This window comes from Triturus cristatus, chromosome 2_2 (assembly GCF_964204655.1).
Source record: "Triturus cristatus chromosome 2_2, aTriCri1.1, whole genome shotgun sequence".
Lineage (NCBI taxonomy): Eukaryota > Metazoa > Chordata > Amphibia > Caudata > Salamandridae > Triturus > Triturus cristatus.
The window spans coordinates 1,050,298,093-1,050,311,197 of NC_140582.1; positions in this window are offsets into that span (position 1 = coordinate 1,050,298,093).

Genomic DNA, 13,105 nt, shown 5'->3' on the forward strand with positions numbered 1-13,105 from the left:
GTTTGATTTTCTGTGTCTGTTTGAACGTCTGCAAGCTATTTCTGTTTCGGTAAATCTTTACAAGCCAGGTCACAGTCTGTACCTTACCTGTTGAAGTACAGTATATGGAACATACCCGTTGATGTACGAGGACATTTAAAATGTACATAAAACACTACATGCCCTCTCCTTTTGTAGCATAGCACACCGTCTTACAAAGAAGAAACTCAGTGATGGAGCTGCATCTCGAACTTCTTTAAAATTATATTTTTGTAAAATGTTCTTTCTCTAATGCAGTACACCGTGCTTGAAGTTATTGGCATCACCATTCAGAAACCCTTGCTTTCACCTTGCAAGGCAGGGACTCAATCGGAAGGCCACAATTCCTGTGTGGGCTCTGCTTTCCATACCATATCTTGACAAGTACACCTTTTCAGATATTTTTTTAATGTTCTTTATTAGTTAGTATGACTATATGAGGAATATATTGAGTGCCAACATGCCATCATAATACTTTCAGTGAACTGTAACAAGAGGCTGAGAATGCTTGGAAGCTTATTGCAAGGCCGGTCCCAATTTGAATATTCAAGCAGATCATCTCAAAACAAAATCAAATGACAAAAAAGAAATTCGGGTTGAAAAAAAGAGATGTTAGGCCAGCTAGATGTTTTGTGCTTTGTAAAGGATCAGTTCAGTAATGAAGCATGGGTCATTTTGAAAAACAGGTTACATACACAAGCTATTAGATTGGTAGACTGGTCCCAAGTATGACGGTCAGCAGTGATGGGATCTTAAAGAGACTCATTACTCCAATATTTGCATCTTTTTATCTATATTCAGTTTAATCCAGTTCTTCCCCTTCCTCCCCAGTAAGTAACTTCAGAAAATGGGTTGCTGATTTCTTGCTAAGATGGTAGCATAGAAACACCACTTCTGTCACACAGTCTGCATGCCCTGCCGCCTTTCCAGACTGCATGGGTTTCGCAGGAGTATCTGGAGTTACAACCAAGAGATTGGCGGGAGCAAGGTGGCTAAAATGGCTCTGACTGTCCGATGTATGCCTTCACCGTGTAGCACAATGGGTGCCAGGTTGCTGAATTGAGTGTGCATTGATCGCGCAGCTTTATTTGTGGTTGGTGGCTTCAGCTGACAAAAGAAAAGAGCGATGACCCGAGGGACCGCCCTCGGTGAAAATTCTAGGCAGCTGGTTCTGTAACTACTGTTATGTGTGTTTATATTGCTCTTAACTCACCCGGGAGGGTATCCTGGCAGTGAGCTGTATGTACCAAAACAAGGCCTGGGCTAGAAATTGGTCCAGGTGTTTGGCGTCTTGTCAGAAAGAGAGAGAGTATGATCTGGGTGTCATTAACATAGGACATGATGCTTGATTCCATGGATTAAGATAATGTTGGTGAGTGGGGTCATGTAGGCCCCACAACTGAGTTGTGCTGAGAGGATGTTTATGGAACTTCGCAGATTAAGACGACGGTGTATGAGGTGAAGGAGGCCAGGCTGACAGACTGGGTGCAGCCTGTCAGGAAGAAGTAAAGGCAGTGAAGCCTGGGCCCTTGGATGCCGGATTTGTGGAGTAGTTGGATATGGATGGGTGGGAGATGGTGTCGAAGGATGCCTTAAGGTCCAGTAGGATGAGGTCCACGGTTGTCTTTGTGGTGAGTGGATAGGCATTCATCATCTTTTCCATGACCTTTGCTGGGTAGTATAGCAGGGATATAGACCAGTATTTGGCTAGAGTCTTCAGGTCTGCTGAGAGTTTCTGGAGGAGAGGAAGTACAGGGGTGTGTTTTACGGTATCTGGGTAGGTGACTGTGAGAATTGAGTCATTTAGGATCGGAATGAAGGCTGCGCTGGTGGGGTCCAGTTCTTTGATGAAGAGGTGGTGAGGTTGGGTGCTCCGGAGCGTATGGACTGAATGATTGTTGTGATATCACTAGTGGTGATGGTGAGCTAGGTGATTAGGGTGGTCCTTCCAGTGTTGATTGAGGAGGGCTGGGAGGGTGGAAGGCTCTGGTTGGGGCTTGAAGTTGACACAGATGCTGGTGATCTTGTTGCTGAAGAATAGGGATAGCTGGGTCCAAAGGTACTCAGAGGGGTTTGCGCTGGTGGGGCTTGCTGCTGGAGAAGTTAGGGGGAGATTTGTAGGTGCTCTTGTCAGTGTTGTCCTGGCTTTGCCTCTATCTGCATTCAAGTTGCTTGCAGTGGAGTATGAGGAGTCTGAGCTCTTCCATCTACCAGCCTGCTTGCGGGCTGATTCTTGTGGCTTTTTTGGCTTTGAGAAGAGCCAGGGTTTCAGTGCAGGTGGTGATCCAGGCATTGAAGTTGGAGATAGATTCGGGGAGGTTATTGGTATGCCAAGGCTGGTGGTGTAGGAGTTCAGAAGACCAGCATGCTTCTGAGATCTTCTTCTAGTCCCGTCATACAGATTTGGCATTGGTGTTTCTGCTGTGGGATGAGTATACTGAAGTCGACATGGTGTGGTCTGTCCAGATAATCGGTGTGAGCTTGTCTACTATGATGTAGCGAAAACAGCTGAAGATCAGGTTCCAGTAGGTGTCAGCTAGCTTGTGTAGGGGTGAGTCGGTATGAGGCTGGACAGGTTTTCAAGGAGTTTGGTCATGTTTGGATCAGTGAGATCCTCCCAATGGTAGTTGAGTTTGCTGAGGAAGATGAAGACGCTGAAGTCGAGGATCAGGGGGACAACAAAGTCTACAATGGTGCTGCCGAAGTTGATGTGCGGTCTGGTGGGTGGTAGACAAGAATGCTGTAGACAAGAATGCCGCTAAAGGTGTAGTTGACAGTGATGAGTTAAAAGGGAAAATGTTCCATGTTGCTAGTGGTGTTTCTTGAGGTGGTCGAGCATGTTTTGTGTTCTTTGAAAATAATAGTGATTCCACCTCTGGACCTGTTTGCCTGGTCTAGTATTGCAATTGTGCATCCAGGGAGGGGATTGCCATTGTGATAATGGGAGCCAGCCAAGTTTCTGTCAGGAAGAGCAAGTCTGACGCATGGTTGTGTAGCAGATCCCAAATTTCAGTGGTGTGTTTAGTGAGGGAACAAGTGTAGAGGAGTTTGCAGGACAGGGAGCGGTGTGATGTAGAGGGGGTTGTGTGTTTGTGTGGTCCTGTTTGTTGAGTGTGTTGGGTGTGTGAAGTGCGGTGAGAGAATGAAGGTGTGTGTGTGTGTGAAGTGCGGTGTGTGTGTGTGTTTGTGTGGTCCTGTTTGTTGAGTGTGTTGGGTGTGTGAAGTGCGGTGAGAGAATGAAGGTGTGTGTGTGGTGTGGTGTGTGTGTGCGTGCGTGTGTGTGTGTTTGTGTTTCTTTCATTTTGACATCCCATGAAATCTGACGTTTTGGGCAACTGGAGAGACCTTAGGGGTGCAGGGTTCAAGAGAAGGCTCGTGATCATTAAGCACTTTTAAGAATGTACCAATATTGACACAGGCGAGCTCATTAACACTAATGTGGCAAAACATACTGAAACTGATGAAGGAAGACCCGAAGATTTGACTCATGGAGCTCAATAGTAGAAAGTCTACTCTCTGCGAGTGATGAAGCAGATTAACTCCTTCACACCACAGTAGCTCACCTTGAGATTCAAATAAAAGCCTTTTTACAGAATTGTGAGGATTACGAAAACAGGACCAGGAGAAATAATATTCATATATGCAATCTAAAAGAGGGTGCAGAACGAGACATCTACGCGGGACTGAGTTACTCTAGATTTAGTATGAGACATGTCCACTACATACATGCAGGGTGTGAGAGCAGAGGCCTGTGCAAAGCAGTTAAATAATGTAATCAGTGTTTGTTCTAGTACTGGTAGCAAAACGTACAAAAGAGAATGTGGAAGCCACTGGCCGAGATGCCTCCCTCATGTTGCTTGCCCCCCTCATGTTGCTTGCCCCCACGGTTTTTGTAGACATATTGCACCGCAGCACAGGCTGCTGTGCAACATGGCTTGCAGAAAAAGAACTATATAAAACTTTCATCGCTGGTTGTCATAGAGCTTTTATTCTTTTTAAGCTATGTTGCACCTCAGCTCCTGTGCAACATTTCTAAAAAAACATTGATAATGCCAATAGATCGGGCATAAGTGAAACGTTTTGGCTTTGCTAACGCTTGTTCTAGATTGGTCAACCACTACACATTTGAGACAAAGAGACTTGCCACTGGCAGTACAGGCACTTAATATGAGGATGATTATAACAATTTATAGCGCGCACAGCTACTCCAAAGAGCGTCCTGGTGTGAGAGAAGCAAATCGGATGTAGATGGCTGTACCCAATGATGTTACAGTTTATGTGAAATGGGGAGACAACAATTACTAATCTGGAAGAAGATCAAAAATGCCTAAACACAGAAGAAGTTTTTAATCCTTCAGACACCTCTTCTAATGTGACAGAAAGCTGCGGCCCAAGAAGAGATCAAATCCCCAAGCTAACTTTGAAGGAAAGATGAAGATACAAATACACTATGAGATGGAGAGCTACATGACCTAAGCGCCACTCCCTGTCAGATATGACTTTTAGATTCCACATAACACACAGAGAAATAAATTAATGAGGACTATTCCCATGCTTTCTATAGTGGTGGACATTAACAGAACAGCATGAAGTTCTAAAAGAGGTTCATGTGTAATTGTGACAATTACTTTTAATAACCAGCGGAAGATGAAAGGTCTTGTTGGAATCTCAGACTATTTGTTTAATCTCCTAATGGACTTAAGTCCCTGTTGAGGGTGAGGTCACACCCTATTGGACGCAGTTTGGTTTGCGGTTGGGGGTGTGTTATGAGGTCTTCTCCCGTCATGCCCATATACTGTAATAAGGAATTTACACCTGGACTGCTGAAAGGAACATTTTAGGCACGGGCAGAGCAGGCCAGTCTCATAATCGCTGTACAAAGACGGTACAATCAAACTTTTTGAGGACCTGAAGTCTGCAATCAGTATCTCATTGAAAGAACACTTCATTAGTATGCAGATTCGACATTCCCTATTGCACTGATCAGTAAGACCTGGAGCATCTAGAGAGCTTACAGCTTTCAAGATGGGTGAAGGGCGTGGCATGAGAATAAGGTCACCTCAGTAATACACAGATTTGTTCTGCTGGACAGAATACAGGGCAAGACCCTAGGACAACACAGATAGGAAGGAGAGTTAGACAGTCTTAGATAAAGAATGAGAAATGTCCTTCTCGGGATCAGCTGCAGCTACAAAGAATGCTAGCCGCAGAGAGCATTTTATGGTCTGGTATGACAGCACAGCTGTTGTCAGACAATTATGTGAGCTTCACTAGAGGGGCTTTGGCTCCGCCCACATGTTGGGAGCCAGAAGTACATATTTTGACAGGGCAGAAATTGTGTGCTTCTTCAAAAAAGTTCTTGCCCTCCAGGCAACTGTGTTCATTATGTTTATTTATCCAGCTGGTTGAGCTTCAACTTATAGGGGCACATACATGACATAATGACATTGTAAGACTGTAAAGGTGTCTTAGAAACCTAGAAAATGTATGGTGTTTGGCTTATTCTGATATCAGCACAAACGGGAGGAGGGCAGTCATTACCCTCTGAAGAATTTTAGGTCTGGTTTGACTGTGCAATTGCCTCCTGACATTTTAACCTGCACCAAGATTATGCTACAGTTCTTTGCTTCCTCATAAATATATATTCATTCTCATGCTATTAACTTGTAATGCTTAACGTTACCATACAAAATTCCTTTAAAGCCAGACCTATTGGCATTGCTAATGCTTGTTTGCAAATTGTCCTTGGCATCAGAAAAACTTTCTGAATGCGAAAGGAGGAAAACTTCTAGGAGTTGGGTAACTTTTCAAGAGGTGGACAGACTGACACACCTCCTATGACGCTGGCCTTCATAACGAGGATACTGGGCCAAGGTTCTTACAGCAATCAATGACATGCTTTAATTGTCCATCTCCAGAGATGAATTGGACTTCCATTCCTCGCTCGACCCTCACAAGATCACGTAAAGGGAAGCAGATACATGTAGCGCTGAAGGCAGCATTCCACATTATATTGACAAAATAGGAAGAAGATGAGACGCTGATCAAAGAGTTTGATATACACTGGTCACTATTCCTAAAATATCTTGCACAGCAGTTTAGGGAGCTTATTTCTGAAGGTTCTACAAGGTATCCCAGAAGAATTATCACAAATGGCCAGGGCAGCAGGGCAATTGAAGTGGCATCGCTTTCCAAATATCCTGCACTGCCTCATGCAATAAATGAGAGAGTTTGGCCGCAAGGTGGTGAGGAATAGGTTATGGGAAAATTGAAGATGTGAGTTTCGAGCTACCTTGCCGACCTGACAGATACAGGCGTTGTAAGTGTAAATGTATATAAATGTGTGAGCCCTTGAAAGTAGTGCATTAAATAAAGACACCCGGGCCGGTAATCTTTTGTAATTTTTTTTTTACCAGTACTAGAACAAACATTGATGGCATTATATAACTCCTGTGCACCGGTGCCTGCTTTCACACCCCCTAAGTATGCAGCTGACATATCTTTTATACCTAAGGTGACCAGGCCCTCGCCTCAAACACCCCAAGGCACAGGCTAGACTGGCAGACCTGGCCCTTCTACTGGCGAAACGTCAAATAATGAGGCGATGGAACTCCAACACCCCCACATCCCGAATAGCACAACTTGGCGAGATGTCATACAATGGGGTAGGGCAGAAAGCGAAGCACTCCGTAGAGAGGAATACAAAGGCCTCTGCAAGAAGCCACTGGCGCTGGAATGGGATGGGATACCCTAATGAAAGCATTTACAAATGTAGACCTACCAGTCCTTGAGCAAGACCGCTTTTGTCCTCACTAACACATACAGCAACTCAATTGGCCTTGCACCCGATAGCAAAGATAGACACGTAAACATAAAAATATGTTAAAGCAACAGGACACATGCTCACTCTGCTTCCCACATGCATCTCCTTTTTATTTTGTTTAAATCTTTTTATTAACATTTTTGCACATTTTTAAAAGATATGATAACAGTAGTGCTCATACAGCAGAAAGGAAGAAATAGAAAAGTGATGGCCAACAGCATAATGTGCAGTGCTTAATAGCTAAAGTAAAAAAAAAAGAAAAACAGGCAAATAGTTCACGGCAATCACATAAAATCATGGGTAAATACCCCTAGACAGGGCGGATCAGTGCTGATGAGTCTCACCAGCGGGTGACATGTAAACTGACCAAATATAGTGCAGTCCGAACTCAACTGGGGACATAGGGTACAACAAAATGAGGATAACATAAGCCAAGGAAGGGAAACGAGTCGCTTAAGACCTGCTGCCGCATCTAGTGTAGCCGGGGGGGCCAGAGCTGCCAGGGTCCAGAGGCGATGGAGTTCTGAAACAGGAGAGCTAAAGCAATCTGGAGGGCAGCACTACTAATGCCTCTATCAGTGAGGGATGGAGCCCGAGTGCTGACCCCAGATAAAGCATTCGAGTCCCCCACGTTAGTGACCACCTCCTGAAGCTTGGAAACCATTTTGTCCCACTGAGGCGCTACGGATGCCGAGTAGGTCCTCCCTACGTAGTGCCGAAAACCTCCGCTTTAGCCCAATTAAGCAGGGATCGGCACCAGGCAAGTGGGTGAGGCGATAGAGGGGACTTCCAGCGCCTAGTGATCAATCGCTTGGCCACTATTAGACCCATGTCTAGAAATCGTATGGCAGTTCTTATGTTTTTTGTTTCTACTAAAAAGGTGTAACACATGGGCTTCCCAGCCAGGGGGAATGGTTCAGTAGGTGCAAGTAGTAAAGGTGATTGTCACGTTGTTCCAGTAGTCAGTTAAGACCGGACAGTGCCAGAGCATATGGAGAATGTCAGCATCTAACTGCCGACAGCGGGGGCAAGCCGCATCTGCGCGGAGGAAATACCTGTTAATTTGGGCTGGAGTAAGGTAAGCCCGATGTAGCACGAAGAATTGAATTTGTTTGAACCGTTGATTACGTGGAATGTATGTCGGGCTACCTCGGACAGCAGTCCACTCTCTATCTGTAAACTCCCTCCCCAGGGCCCCCTCCCAGTTATGCCGAAACTGAGTGAGGTCCACCTCGGTGTGTTGCCGGTGGGAGGATGCGAACCAGCACGTGAGGTGTCCCCCTGTCCCCATCACATGAAGGCATTGTATAGTGTGGTGCATGGGGGGTTCCTGGGTATGGGTACCCCATTTGGATGATAACGATGCTATGATAGTTCTATGTAGTAAAAACTGCCCAGGGCGTAGGTTCCTCTCCGCTATGAGTTCCTGATATGGGATGAGAGTGCCGTCCTGGAAAAGATCTCTCACATCCTGTATTCCCTCTGAGGCCCAGTGTTGTAACTCCGTCACCGTCGTGTAAGTGTCCCCTCGTGGAGTTCCCAGCAATGGGATAGCGGGTGCATAAGGAATGGTGGTTCTAGTGAGAAAAAGGCACCTAGAGAAGCACCTGTACGCAACATTGAGTAGAAATATATCGGGGGGGGGGGGGTCTGGACTTGTAGCAAGGGTAAAAAATGGGTAGAAGGGTACCCTGCGCCAGCGGGGGCTGTAGAGAAGCCGTGTCTGGTAGGTGATGGGAGGATAGCCACCTGGCAACCCATTGCAACTGGGAAGCCAAATAGTAATGTTCGAAGTTGGGTACCACTAGGCCACCCAGTTCGGAAGGCAAGTAAAGTTTTCCCATAGACACTCTGTGACATGATGTTCCCCAAATAAAGTCCAGTAGAAACTTTTCCCACTGCCTGAAGAAAGGGGGAGGAGATGATGAGAGGTACAGTGGCGAAGTAGTAGAGAATGCGGGGAAGAACCACCATTTTGATAAGGGCGATCCCCCCAGAGATGGCCAATGGCAGAGTCTTCCAGAAACCCATCTGTGACCGAATCAACGTGGTGGCCTGGATTATGTTTCCACCAAAGAGATCAGTTCTGGTACGATAAACTAAGAACCCCAAATTGCGAAAATGGTCTACAAACCAGGTCAGCTGTTCCCCCCCTCTTTTCCAATCCCCACCCCCCCGGCACGTACCCTGGATCAGGAGTCTCTCCCAGGACCGGCGAGAGTATAGATTTCGCTGCATTGACTCGTAGCCCCGAGGCCCGTGCAAAATGGCTGAGAGCTTGGTCAAGTGTGGAGGGGATGTTATGAAGGTTTCGAACACATACCTCAGCCAGGCTCCGTGCCTGTGCGCGAGTGCTTCCCGCCCCATTCAGGTAATGAAGAACAGGCAAAATACCCTCAAGGTCCAAAGATTATACATAACAAAACCGTAACAATGGCAGCATAAACTGTACATACAGGCTCAATACCCCCCCAGCTGTCAGTAAACCCCCCGCCCCTCCGCATCCCCCCGAGGATCCCCCATGTGTGTGTGGCTCGGCTGTGAACAACGCCTTGCAAGTGTGGGTGTCGTGGCGCCAAGGGAGGAAGCAGTCAGGGGCGTATCATCTCGACAGGGGGGCATCCCCCAATCCACCCCCACCCACGTCAGCTCCGTCGGCCGCCTCCTGCAACTCCGCGCGACCCTCCGCGCCTAGGCATCTGAGCTTCCCCAGCAGCTGCTTCCAGCGGTCTGCCATGGGTTCCCTCCGCAGGCCCAGCGTTTCCTCCCTCTGAATGGCGGTCCCCTCAGCCCCGGCCCATGCCTGAAATGAGGCACTCCAAGCCTGCACGCGCGGCGGGTCATGCGCTTTCCACCGCTTCGTAATGAGGCGTGCCGCTACCACCAGCCCCAGGTCTATGAATCGAGACGTCACCTTATCCTTACGCGATCGCTTAAAGTGATGCAATATGTGTTCGGGCCAGTCGAATGGGATGCTGCGGCCCACACTCTCTAGCAGTAACCCACTGACCGATCTCCAGTAGGCACCCAGCCGCGAACAGCTCCACAGCATATGTAGGAAACCCGCCCCCGGCTCACTACATCTAGGGCACACTGCATCAGTACGGTGAAAATACCTATTGATTAACTCCGGCGTGAGGTAAGCTCTGTGCACGATAAATAACTGGATTTGGCGGAACCGCAAGTTTCGGGGTATACGCACCGGGCCCTTGAGTATCCTTTCCCACTCCCTGTCCGCTAGCGGTCTTCCCAGATCCAGATCCCACTTAGCACGGAGGCGGTCCAGGCTGATGGACGACAGCTCCCTCAGTGAAGCTGCAAACCAGCGGATCAGGTGCCCTCCCCTCCCCATGACATGCAAGTATTGCATGGTCAGATGCAATGGTTATCACACGTTCTTGGGAATATGCCCCCATCTGTTTTGGAAAAACTGCCAACCACTGCTTGCCTATTTACACCAATACGGGATTAAATGAAAAAAGGCACATAGGCGATGAAGAAACAAATCATTTCGGATTCTTTTGATTTCTCCTATATTGTTTCACTGTATGATGTGAAGCAGCTAGTTTCGATTTCTTTAAGTGCTTCATTATCTTGGTGTGAGTTTCCTTCATTGTGCTCATTTTCCCTCCAATATTGAGTGTTTTTGCTCTCTCACGTCAAGAAATATCTATCCATTTAATTTTTGTTAATGGAAAACAAGACATTTCCCCGATGCTCGTGCCAGACCTCCATGATCACATTTACGAATGTTGGCGAGTGTGTTGTTTCAAACAATCAAGCAGTCCAATTCCTGAGGGTTTGTTGTTTAGCGGTCGATGACATGCACTTGGGGGCATATTATCAAGACAGGCGAGAAAATTATCGCCGCTTTAGCAGCAGAAAACTGCCGCTAAAACGGCGATAATGGGCTTGATAATATGCTCTATGGAATTCCAATTGAAGCTCAGGTTAGATGTGAAGGGCATCTAACCTGAGCTTCAATTGGAATTCCATAGAGCATATTATCAAGCCCATTATCGTTGTTTTAGCGGCAGTTTTCGGCCGCTAAAGCGGCGATAATTTAATCGCCTGTCTTGATAATATGCCCCTTTGGGGCATATTTACAAGCTGGCGATAAAAAATTATTAATTAGCAAGGCCACGCTAACGCGTGAAACCTTGCTTTAGTCTGGGGATTCCTAACGCCCAGCTTTGCATCTCTAATGAGATGCAAAGTGGGCGTTCCTGACCTAACATGACAGGAGAAATGTCGCTAAGCGACATTTCTCCTATCATCAAGCCCCACGCTATGAAGCATAGCGGCAGGAAAAGTAGCGATAACCCCTGTTATCGCTACTTTCCTTAAGCCTGCTTCAGGACTGACTTAGCCATGATATCCTATGGAAGGTGGATATCAAGGCTAAATTTGTGAGTCCCTATCAGCAAGCTAATGCCACATTGCGTGAGATTATCGCTGGGTTTCCAGCGATAGTCTCACATTAGGCAGTTAGCGTGAGGATTTTTATCGCTGAGGAGATAAGCGTTGCTAATAGCACGCTATCTCAGCGATAAAAATCCACGTTTCCCGGTGATAATTATCCTCACGCTAAGAGCGCTGAGCGATAATTATCGCCTGGTGTTGCTGATATGCCCCTTTGTTCTTTATTGTAGTCACTGTCAGCGAGATCGTTAATGATAGATGTAGTTTTTGATTTAATATTGCTCCTTAATGAAAGATTAGCAGTGACTTAGGCAAGCGGTGTTTTTGTTTTACGTAGCCACTCATTTTTTAACAAACTGTCATCATAACGTGATCATGAATGAAAAAAAGGGCACAAAAACTGCAATTCCTTAAATAACTTCCAAGTGTACTCACATCACCTGTAAACCATTACAGAGCTCTAAGGTTTCCCAGTTCAATGCCGTGAGTATTTTACCAGCACCAGAACGTTTTTTTAAATTTTCATTCTGGGACTTGTAGACCTGGGTTTTTGTTTTAAAAAAGGACTGCAGATCTCACTGTGCAATGACAACTCGGCCTGTGTGAGATACTCAGACATGGAAGGGGGCAATTTGAGAGCTCTGCTGTTGCCTCAAAGCCAGAGCTGGCTTCCAGTGTGACCCATCACATTGGGTCAATGGTGCCTAAGCTTTTCAATGCAGCGTCTTAATGACATCAATAATGTTTTCAAATATATGCAAAAGTGAATTGCTTTCTAACATGATTGCATGTTGTTGTTTCCGAATGAAGGCAGCCTCCATCTGGAGGTCTGATTTCAGAGACAGTGTAAAGTAAACTGTTGAAAAGTGTCCCCAATATACATGATGCGCGAATCCCAGAATGTCCCTCTCGCTGTGCATAATCTTTCTCGTTTTACAACTTTGTGCTGACGTATGGGTGCATTAATGTCTGAAAATGGAGTCCCTGGGCTAACGAAACAGTTGTAACTTTCCTGCCTCTAGAGGTTCAAAAACAAACCCAATGAATGGAAATCTTCAGTGGGATAATGTGACCTTCACAAATACAGCTTCCCTCCCAAAGATGTGATGGAGCAGGGTTTTCGCTAAATAAATCCTGCTTGGAATGAACTCCTCACTGTGGGACACATGCATGAAGCCCGCATTTTGCGATTTCCTAAAAAGCAAATTTTACCAATTCGCTATTTAGAAATCGCAAAATGCAATTCATGTAGGAATCGAAAAAAAATACGATTCCTAAAGTTCCTTAATTGCGACTAGCAAATTGTGAGTCGCAATTAAGGAATTGATTCCCAATCATTCCTATGGGCCCAGAGGAATTAATGGAAATTGCCCATTTTAGCGATTACTTAAATAGCGATTTTTGCATTTGGGATGATGCAGCCGGGTACCGCAAAAAACAATGATGCATGTGCCCCTGTGTGAATTATAACCAAATGGCATGAAAACTAAAAGTGCAAGACTAAAAAGGGAAAAATTAACTCTGCGCAAGCGTGTGCTGGAAGTGTTGGAGTAGGCCGCAAATGCACATGATTAATGCAGAAAAGTCGAGAGTTTATTTTTCATTAACAGTTAGAAAATAATAAGCAGTGCGTTAGAAAAGAAAAAACAAGTGAAAGCACTCAAAGAGCGTTTAATAGCAGAGTTTTATAAAATTATAAATAACGCATGTATTCGTTTTTCCTAGAAGTTTATTCTACTGTCCTGCAGAAAGGGCCCGAGAGACTTTTTAGAATTAACATGGCATATTTGAAATGTAGACGGGAGAAAAACTGTGATCTGTCCTTCACAAGTTCCTGATGGT